Here is an 11,577-nt window from a genome sequence, read left to right on the forward strand (position 1 = left end):
TATGTATACCTTTTTAGTATGATATTGTATGATTCTAGTATCTCATGATATTGATGTTATTCTTGATTTCTATGCTTTTAATCTTATGGATTTGAATTGTTATTGAAAAATACCTTTTGAATCTTGGTTAGAATAATGTCTATTGAACTCTAAATTCTAGAAATAGATTTATGTTTAATATTCACATAAAGTATTGAATCTTAATGCTATCATATCCGTAAATAGGTTGAGAAATCGTTGATTGACCGATATGATTGAACTCACAAGCTTATTCAGACATGAATAATGTTTGCCGAGCATTACGTGAAAATGTCGAGTGATAACTAGAATCTGCAATACTAATCATGAGAATACATATAAGTTGATGAAGTTTAATCCCAACATATTCATTTCCCTGACAACTCTTGTCCCATTTACAATTTATAGTTTGCTAGCTTACGATACAAAACACTTGATAATTATATAGCTTAGAATGATATCGATTGTTGAACGGCTTGAATATCGCACAAGGCCCTATGGAGACGATAACAAAAATACTTACTTTTGACACGACATCAATAGACAAGTTGGGCATGATAGATATCTATGCACCAACTTGGAGGGGGGGGGGTGTGGAAAATACATCAGTAATTGATTTTCCTATGTTATTGTTCCCTAAGTTATTATTTTCTAGTCAAGTCTAGAGAATTCCATTGTGATTTTTCCAATGTAACAATTTTCTAGGCTAGTCTAAGAGAACATTAACTGTATTCTCTCTATAAAAACCAGCCTTTGGCTGAGGAATAAATCATCAAAGTATTCACCTATTATCTTTCAATAAGAAATATATGGTCTGGTATGGCACAAGTACCTCAAAGAACCTACGATCTGCTTTAGTAGAGTTGGATCATTGGATCAACCTCTTTCTCATAACTAATCAGAGATAGCTTTACTCCTGTGTCAACTGGTGATGAGATTGTCTTGCAGTCTAACATCTTGAACCTCTTCAATATGACCGAAGCATACTTCTTCTGATGAATCACAATACCTTGTGAATGCATTTCAAATTCAATTCCCAAGAAGTATGTAAGCTTGCCTAAGTCAGACATTTCATACTGATTCTTCATATTGCTTTTGAAACACTCCATCTCAATCCCATTGTTTATAGTTACTATCATATTGTCCACATATAAGCAAACAATCATATAAGCAAACAATCAGCTTATTTGTGTTATTCCTGCAGTAAATGCCATGCCCATTCACACATTCACTACAAGAAAAAAAAACTGTTTTGCGACCTTTAAAATTGACGATTGCGACTGTTAGAAGGGTCGCAAACATACATTTGCGACTGTTTCCAACAGGCGCTAATGTTGGGGTCGCAACAGTCATTTGCGACCCTTTGTAGAACAACCGCTCCAACCGTCGCAAATGTTATTGCGACAGTTCCTAACAGTCGCAAATTATATGGTTTAATCTAAATTAAATGGACTTACGACCCTTGCAACAGTCGCAAATGTTTAGATTTTTTTTTTAAAAAAAAAATTTGAATGGTGCAATTGTGACCCTTCACAACAGTCGCAAATGTTAAGTTTTTTTAAAAAAAATTGAATGGTGCAATTACGACCCTTCACAACAGTCGCAAATGTTTAGTTTTTTTTTAAAAAAAAAAATTGAATGGGGCAATTTTTGTTGACAATTTAAATAGGTATATTAATAAATACTTAAAATACATAAATATATAACTAAAAATATCTAAATCCCATAAATATAATTCTTTCAATATTAACAATCAAAACAATAGATAAAGTACACAGTTTAAACATTCAAAAACCAAAATACTAGTGGCTAGACATTTAAAACAATTGTATCAGAATTAAAACTCCATACAAATATCTAGGCATCCCTTCGTGACGTTGCTCCATGATCCTCAATACGATAGCTAGACTTTGATGAATGTCTACCATCTCTTGCTGATTTTAAATTTGTTGGCTGGAAAGGAAAAAGGCAATGATTAACAAGTTCTAAAAAGGCAGATGAATAAGACAATGATTAGGAAAAAAAGAAGACAATATTGGCAAAATTGATGTAAAGGCGAGTACAAAATGATGACAATATAGTATACTTTCCTGACTTAAATATGTGGAGATTTCAGCATGTATTTTGCAAATTGCAATTGATAAATATTTTTGACAGTGGAGTTCACAAACACATATTAAGTATTTATTAATATAGGTAAAGCAAACACATAGCTCTTTGTATCAAATGAAAAAGATAGAAAAATACTTCAACAAAAAATGGTAGAGGGCAATGCATGGAGGAAATGAATAGAAAGCTAGATTTCTTACCAGATTAATTGCTCTAGAGCTTTCCTGTCAAATTTATCAATCACATCAACAGGTCTTTTGAGAACATTGTATGCCTAAGAAATTTGAGAAACAAAAATGGTTGTTTTATGGACAAGATAAGCAATACAAGCAAGTTGAAAAATTAACACAGTGCCCAAAGAGCTTAAAACAAAGGTACCACACATGCAAACTACAGCATAATCTAGACATAAAAAATTCAGGTTTTAGCTGGCAACAAAGAAGCTCTTAGCCTTTATTGCTTTGAAATAAGTTGACAAAACATCTCTTGACTTGACATACACCTATCCTATATTATGCAGATGATGTTTTTTTTTCAGATGAGAGGTGACTCTCTACAACTGACCCAGAGTCCTATGACTCTTCATAGAATAACTCTTTGTCCTATCTTCTAACAGAATGATTCTAGAGTCAAACCAATTAGAATGATAGATACTAATTATAATGACAGATCACCTGCATTTAACCTTCAATGTAGAGTTAAATCTTGTGTAATCACATCAATATTCCAAACAAAACACCTGAATCAACAATGTGATGTAAGATAGATGAATCTTAACGGTTTAAGCAAAATCAAATTAACAAGAAATTAGTATAAAGAACGCACATAATAAAGACATGGAATGGGAAGACAGGATCATTCACATAAGAGTGAACGACCAATTATTCTTCCAATGCCATTATGTCCCAAATTTTCAGGAAAATATTATGTAGATTTCTCACAATTTGTTTCATTAGTTAAGTAAGAAAGGAAATAAACTCATGACTAATGAAATGCACCTCTAAATATGGAAGTGAGTAAACCATATAAGTGAATGGTCATATAACATGTGTTTGTAACATGAGGGTATGCATCATTACATTACTTAAAATAAACTAACTCCTTGACACGAATTCATGATCAGAATTATATTAACAAGTTTATTCTTGCCATTTTTCTAGTCATACAATGTGCTGCCAAAAGTTCAAATCATCATTTAATAAGCCACCATATAGATAAGTTTCAAGATGATAACTCCAACATTTTTAATCACACCCACAATATGGAAAATTAAAAGAACAATTCAAGCAAGATGAACAATTAAAGCTCTGTACAGAATTAGGTTATCCTACAAAATAATTATTCTATTGGGGAACTGTCCAGAAACTATCAATTTAATTGAACGGAAACTGAAATTGCGAAGGCATTGCACAAATTAATTATTCTATTAGTGAACTGTCCAGAAAGTATCAATGAGAAGTAAATCCATGAGTGAACTAAGAAAGAAATATATTCTAGAAATCCTAGGATAATTTAATTTCTTCTTCCATTTCATTAAAGCTTGTTGCAAGCCATGGCAGTAATAGTTTTCTAGTGCTAGTGGAGTTTTTATCAATTACACTAGGCATATATATATGCCCCTTTAAATAGGTACAAGGATTGCAAAATTTGATTGATATTACTTTCAGAGAGAAGTAAACTGCTTAGTCATAACACTAAAGTCAAAATTATAACAAACTAATTAGTATGTTTATTCTCTTATCATTAAAACAAACTAATTGGGAAGCTACTAAGCTGCATAGTAATAACAGTGAGGTCAAAATTAAGTTATGCATTCACAGACTTCTAATGGGAAAAGATAAGCCTAGCAAATAGTGTAAACTTGATTCAGATAAGTAAAACAATGATAGGTTCACATAGTTGAAAGTTGTATCTAAAAACTGTAAATAAATAATGTTTTATAGCATAAACTTAAAGTTCACATATCTATTTGATATAGGCAGAACTGTCCAGATTAAAAACTATAGGCAAGACTGTCAAAACTATATCCAAAATTGTAAGAAGAATAAACGGTCCATATTCAGAACTATAGGCAGAACGTACAAATGTATATTTGGAAATAAACAAGAACAAACTGACCTCCGCAATCTGAAAATCCTTGTGTAAAAACAACCATGGACCATTCTTTGATAGTAATCTGAAAATGTAAAAGCATGAATCGTTCAAAAAAGAAAACGAGCTTAAATGTTACTACTAGAAGATGCAAATATAGTTAATATATATGGCCCATTCTTTGATAGTAATCTGAAAATGTAAAAGCATGAATCGTTTAACAAAAAAAAAAGCTTAAATATTATTACTAGAAGATACAAATATAGTTAATTCATATATGGCCACAAGGTTATCGCCTATTATGGTTAATTCTCTGACATAACTTACTACCATCCATACTAACCATGGTAAGGCATAATCATGTGTATACATCAAGCCAAAAGAAAATGGGAAGAGTACAACAAAGTTGTATTTTAATCAAAAGCAGAAGAAAGAACAATTCAAGTCAAGAAACATAAACATACCTTTAACAGAAAGCACGACTGAACTGGTCTATAGAATAAGCATTGATCAGTGAAGTGGAGCCTCCATAAGTAAAGGTATCACAGGCCTATGAAAAATGAAATAGGATTAAGATACACTATCCAAAGGAAAGATAAAAATTCAAAAAGTCAAGGTGCCAGGCCTATGTAAAAGGAATTACAGATATTTTATTTTAACTGTTATTTAATCATGAAGTGTTCCAACATGCTCATAACACAACTCAAATTTTCAACAACATTACCTTCAGTCTTTCAGACCATCACCATCATTATCACTACACACCAACTTAAAATCTCCATTTAGTTTCTGATATCACAATTGTTAGCAATCTCACCACGATATTCAAATACTTGATTGGCTCCATTCTGATCTTTTTTATTATCATGCTAGGAGGAGGTACTTAGTTAATTCTTTAACTTCTTGTTCTTTTCTACCATTCATTAGCTAGTTTAGATTATTATCTTTAGCTGGTTCTTCCCTTTGGATGCACAAATGATTTTCTAAATCATAGCATATTGTTAAACAAATATACATAGCATATTATCCTTAACACAAAACATCCTACCATATCACATCAGAAACCAAAGCACAAAATGCCCTAAGAAATCACAAACCACAAACCCAACCCCATTCCTAGAAACCATAAGACACCATCATTAACCATCCACAACAAACAAAATGTCCTAAAAAATCAAAGATCTTCAGAAACAACAAACACTAAGATCTAAAGAAAAGAAACATAATAAACTATTAAGAACCATAATAGAAGAGAACAGAGGAGTTGAGAGAGAAAAGGGATATACTGAACAGAGCAAGCGAAGCTGCAAACAGCGAGATCCGAGACGATTGGAACTGCAATAACGGAACGGTAGCGAAGCAGCAATCATAAAACGATCTTGAGCGAGATCGAGCACAAAACCTTCACAGATTTTGAACGAATCATCAAACGATTGAGAACAGAATTTGGGATCCATCTTGAGGGAGAGTGAAGCAGCAAACCTTCACAGATTGGGAACGATGGGAACCTTGATAGAGTTTTGGATCGATTGTGTTATGATTGGGAACTACGGGAACCATTGAGATTTTGGGATGATTTGTGAATGTTTATGATTTGGCTGGAAGGATTTCGAGATCTATTAGGTTAACACTGGAAGAGAACGATTTTGTGGAGGTTTTAGGGTTTGAAATTTGGGAGCCCGGAGATTGAAATTGAAAAAGGGGGAGTGAATAAATTGGAAAGCGTGTGAATGTTATATAACTCAAAACCTGCGGCTGTTTGGTAAGGGTCGCAATATTTCTCAAACCTGCGGTGGTTGGGCTTAAGGGTCGCAGTAACTGTCGCAAATGTATACTTTGAGGCAGTTTTAAGGTAAGGGTCGCAATTTATGTGTCGCAAAATACCAAATTTCTTGTAGTGATTTTTCAAAACCTTGCTGAATAAGAAAGCCATCAATCTTCTTATTCTAAGATCTGGAAGCCATCAATCTTCTTTACCATTTATCTCAAAACTTTGCGGTTGGCTAACATATACTTCTTCTTCGAGCTCTCCATTGAGAAATGCAGATTTCACATCTAACTGATACATTGAGCATCTATTGCTTACTGCTATTACGACAACCAATCTAATTGTTTCCATCTTGGCAACTGGTTCATTGAAACGATGTTGTTGGTGGTAATGGAAGTGATGGATGATGTTGGTGGTGGTGGTCGAAGAGATAGATGGAGTTGGTGGTGGCGGAAGAGATAGATGGAGTGGTGGTGGAAGAGAAGGAAGAAGAAGAAAGGGGTATAAAAGTAATTTTGATTTTGTATAGTTTTATTAAGGACAAAATGATCATTTCAAATGTAATTTGCTGAGTCATCCGTGTTTTTTTTTCCAGTCAGAGTTTGCCATATCATCGCCACGTCACTAATCATGTGCAACATAAGTAATAAAATAGGATTAGGACCAAAACTCAAATGATTAATTATTGCAGGGAAATTTTGGGAGGATTAGTAAATACATGGACTAAAATTCAACTGAGCCTTATTTGTAGGGACTATAGACATATTTAAACCTAAAAAAAAATACAAAAATTAACTTAAAAATAGGGACCAGAAGTAGTGATTGAAAATTTTATAGGGACAAAAATTTGAAGGAAAATTATAGAGGAACTAAAACGAAAACTTGATATAATTATAGTAACAAAAAATATATTTAACCCCATCAGAATATACTAATATTTATTATTTTCCTTGACAAAAAAAATGGTATTTATTATTTTCTCAACATCACTACAAGAATTCTTGTTTTTACTGGCGGAAATAATCCCTCAGTAATGCCAAAAATCCCTCAGTAATATATATTACTGGCGGATATGAGTCCCTCAGTAATATGAGCATCAGTGATGTTACTGGCGGAATTTTCCCTCAGTAATGGAGGTAGTTTTGACAAAGCATTACTGAGGGATTATTCCGCCAGTAATTACTGACGGAATAATTCCTCAGTAATGCTTTGTCAAAACTACCTCCATTACTGAGGGAAAATTCCGACAGTAATGTTTATACAGATCTGCATTACTGACGAAAATTTCTGCCAGTAATGTACTTCTCACTTTTTTTTTATTCCTTTCCACTTTTTAATTTTAATTAAAGAAATAAAATTTATTAAACACAAATAAATTAATGAAATAAAGTTTTAATTTAATAAGACTCAAATTAATTAAACGACATATATCATCATAATATTCATACAATTCATAAATCATTTTCGTACAAAACCATAAATATATCAATAATATTCGTACAATCTAAAAACTAACATAATAAAGTAATTATCATAATATAGGAAAATTCGATCTTGATCTCCCTCCTAACTCAAAATCCTTGAACTTTTCTTGAGTATTAGATTCCTCAATCTTTCAGCAGCCGCTGAAGCAGCCTTTTTTTGGTTGGCTCAAGTACAAGGGCATATTTAAAATCATCAATTGCTTCTTTGTAGTAGCCCAACATCTCTTTAGTTGTACCTCTACGGAAGTATGCCTTCACACTCTTTTTGTCAAGACTTGTTGCTTTTGTACAATCTGCCTCAGCTTGGAGATAACTGTCAAGCTTAAATGTGAAGGAATTCTAACTGGACTATATGAAGTAAGATGATAAAAATTATGTTGTTACACAATGCATATCCAAAAGACAGATTATGTAACTTCAGGAATTGATAGAACTCAACATTACTGAGCAAAAGGAACCAACTGAGCAAGTCAAATTACATATATAAAACTATAAGACACAATATTAAAAAATTGAGCTATAGTTAAGACCTTGTAAATATAACTATGAATTAACGTAGATTATATCTGGATCATCCAAGGCCTGGCCTCATGCTTCTAGTGTTAGTTCTCTTATGAAGGCTGCACATCTATAATTATTAATCAACAAAAACCATCACCTTGAATGTATTCAAGAACTAGATCAATGCCAGAAACTCTAAATTCAGATCGACTAACGTCTAGAAACTATATTCAAACATACTACTACAACAAAATAAAACTTCCCATAACTCAGCTGAAAAAAAAAAATTGGAAACAGGCTTTAACTCATCTGCATTCATAATCTCTTTACTCATAATCAATCACACACATGCCAAATTGCAAAATCAACACATTAAAACGTAAAAAACGAGTAATAGCACCATAATCAAACATAACCTAAATCTTATTCATTATCACCTAGTTTTCAAATATATGTTACACAAAATCATTTAGATTATTCTCAACCTAAAATCTACCAAAAGCTTCCATCAAAACATGAAAAACACTTGACTCAGTTTCTAGATTATTCTCAAGACACACAAGTTTAAATTAGTAACACATAATTGATAAAAAAAAAAAAAAACACCACATATAAGGGCTAAGGCTAAGCCAAGTATATTACTCACCCTCGAGTAGCAAAGACAAAGCAATATATTGTAAGGATAACCAACACCAAATAACACAGTAGCTGAATGGATAGCGGGTTTTTCGATTGATGTGGCTCCAGGATTAGGAGACCAACGCTTCACCGTCATCATAGCCTAAAGTTCCTTGCAAACACATAATACTGTCAAAAAGACATTCTCTAATATGGACTTTGTAGATACATTATATAAAACCATCATGAATGTATACTAAACACGAAAGATACACAAAAATACCACCTCTAAATTAAGACTAATCCGATCCATAATATCACTATTAAAGAAAATATTTCTGTGCTCCTCTTTCACTGCATTCATCCATATGGTACTCGCTAGTCGCTACAGGTCAGTCTCTTAGTACACGTAGTGCAATCTCGATCATGTCTCCGCGGTGATAGCAATACCGCGAGCCTATTAGATTATTTGGACTATTTGTCAATAGCCTTCCATGTTGTTGGATACACACAAAATATTTCACCCTCTCTGTAGTCTTAGATGTTTCAAATTCAAATTCTCTTCCACAAGTTAGACTTCTCCACATTATTGAAATCACATAACATGTTACAAGCTGAAGCTATGGAAAAACCATGCATTTGTGGAATCACATAATCTGAAGCTGAAGCAATTTGTCTTTTATGTCATGGGAAGTTAACAATATATGAATGATGAATCAATGTTTTTATGGTACATCACTCACTTTATGGTATTCTGTTTGTTCATGGTTAGGTTTGTATTTGGTGCATCACTTTGAGTTACGCGATCACCACAATCATTTTTGTTATATGGCGGGACTTCCTAGATGCACTCATGCTTTCCTGCAAGGTATCTGGTATTATTGTGTGTGGGTTATTTGGAAGAATCGGAATAAATGCATTTTTCAAAACGAGCCTTTCGATACTCACGGTTTACTTGACAAAGTTAAACGCTATTCTTTTTTATGGATGAAAGCAAAGTATACATCTTTTAGTTATAGCTGGTATGATTGGTGGACACATCCGCTTCTTTGTATGGGTGTTCCTCTTTGAATTATTTTGTTTGTTGGTAGGGAGGTGCCTGTGTTCTGGCACTTTGTACATGTAAATATTTACCAGTAATCCACTCTTTGTACGTCTTGTGCAGGGTGTATAGCCGGCGTTATTAATATATCTCATTTTAGTTTGTGAAAAAAAAATGATAGTTTATCCCTAAATATTTCGTATTGCATGTTTTTTATCTCAGCCCATAACAATCCAACAGAAAACGAACAAATTCTATGCATACAGGCCCCACTACAAAATTGGAAACACAAAAAAGCACAAACTTGAAGTTAACTACATTTGTGTAGTTAAAATGTTGCCAAGTTTCCTGTGAAGCCAAATGGTTGTAAGGTTACACTTCACCTTTAGGGTGTGTTTGGATTGAGGGTTTAGGAGGGGAATTCGGGAGGGGAGGGCTTACTTTTCTTTTTTAAAATACGGACATTATATAATGATCTTTAGAAAATTAAAAACATGATAAATGATCATATAATACTTCAAAAACACATAATTTATTTTAAAAAAACATTTTACATTGTTCGTAATTTAAAAAATAAAAGTGAGCCCTCCCCTCCATTCCCCTCCTAAACCCTCAATCCAAACACACCCTTAAGGTACACAGTTCGAGACTGGCACCAAGAGAAAGAAGAAGGAAAATTGAAGTATTTATGAGGTATTTCAAAATACCTCTCTTTTTATTTTATTTTTTTATATTTTCCATTGTTACTCAATCTTTCAATTTTTTTTAGACATTGTCATGATATTTCTTTACGTTGCAAATTGTAAAATAATATCAATTCCCAATATTTTAAATTGATAAAAAAATTATTTAAATGTATTTTTGGTTCCCTAATTTCAAATAAACTATAATTTTAGTCTCTAATTTCTAAATTCTTTAATTTAGTCCTACTATTCCACAAGTTTTAATTTTTTTCGCACAGCTCGATTTGAAGTTTATTTGTCATGACTTGTCATTTTTTTTAATGATGTGAAAATATATTTTATTATAATTTTCAGGATTTTGTTTAATGGTAAAAAAATATTTGTAAATTAACGAGTTTGACCGAAAATATGGTGTATGATAGAACATTATGAGGTGATTTGCTCTATGTAGTTGTTCTCACTGAGTGAAAAATGACTTGGTTGTTGTTCATAACTTCAAGAATTGATTAGGTGGTAAGAAAGCTAGGCCTAGATTTGAAGGAGGTATATGTATATATATTTGTAAGTGTTATTTGAGCAGTAAGGTCTTCCTTCACTTTTTCTAAATGACATGCTATTGATAAGACTTTGAAAATTAGTTTAATAGTTTATAAATACTGTAACAGCTTCATCATCAGTAGTATCAACATTCTTTTGACATGGTAATCTTAGGTGCAAAAGGTTTCATTGTAGTGACCACTGCATGTTCTGTGAAAATTCGTATGAAAATGATTGACATGTTTTTCCGGGTGTAATAAGCTAGAACCGGTGTGGAGCACAGCGGGTCTTTGGCACATTATCCATGATGTTGAAGCTCATCTGCGCTTGTCAGTTCACACGGCGTAGAATGTGTTGCTGCAATGGCAACAGATCCGTGACAGCAAAAAGTAAGCAGCAAGGGGAGAGCAAGGCAGTAGTGCAACAACCAATCAAGGTCTGATCCGATGGTGCAAGTGGGCAGAAGGGGAGATAAAATGCAATGTGGATGCGACTATTTTCAAGGAGCAAAGCTGATATGGTGTATGAGTGCGCGCAGAGAGACAAAAATTACATTGTCGAACTCTTACCACTAATCTAACACCTAATGAACACAAAAAAAATGTTAAAATAACCTTGAAAGGACTGAAACCCCTAGAAATAAATTTTAACATTTTTGATAAGGACTGAAACTAACATTTTTGATGAGGACGCGAGGATACCTTGATTTACTTAAAAATAGCTCTG

The 11,577-nt window shown here is 32.9% G+C and overlaps 1 long non-coding RNA gene across 4 annotated transcripts; it reads right to left on the reverse strand.

Moving 5' to 3' along the window:
* Positions 1-1,692: 1,692 nt before the first annotated feature.
* LOC146954586 (uncharacterized) lies at positions 1,693-6,465 on the reverse strand. Of its 4 annotated transcripts, XR_015014095.1 has the most exons (6): positions 5,505-6,462; positions 4,683-4,768; positions 4,246-4,303; positions 2,802-2,866; positions 2,328-2,401; positions 1,693-1,971 (listed from the first exon to the last, which is right to left on the reverse strand). It is a non-coding gene; the product is annotated as an uncharacterized LOC146954586 (long non-coding RNA). The 4 variants fall into 4 exon arrangements; XR_015014097.1 differs by lacking the exons at positions 2,328-2,401; positions 2,802-2,866 and adding an exon at positions 4,943-5,117 and having other exon boundaries at positions 5,253-6,465; XR_015014096.1 differs by lacking the exons at positions 2,328-2,401; positions 2,802-2,866 and having other exon boundaries at positions 4,943-6,457.
* Positions 6,466-11,577: the final 5,112 nt, after the last annotated feature.

The sequence above is a fragment of the Medicago sativa genome, chromosome 1 (genome assembly GCF_051527215.1).
Source record: "Medicago sativa cultivar Bolivia chromosome 1, Bolivia_mono, whole genome shotgun sequence".
NCBI lineage: Eukaryota > Viridiplantae > Streptophyta > Magnoliopsida > Fabales > Fabaceae > Medicago > Medicago sativa.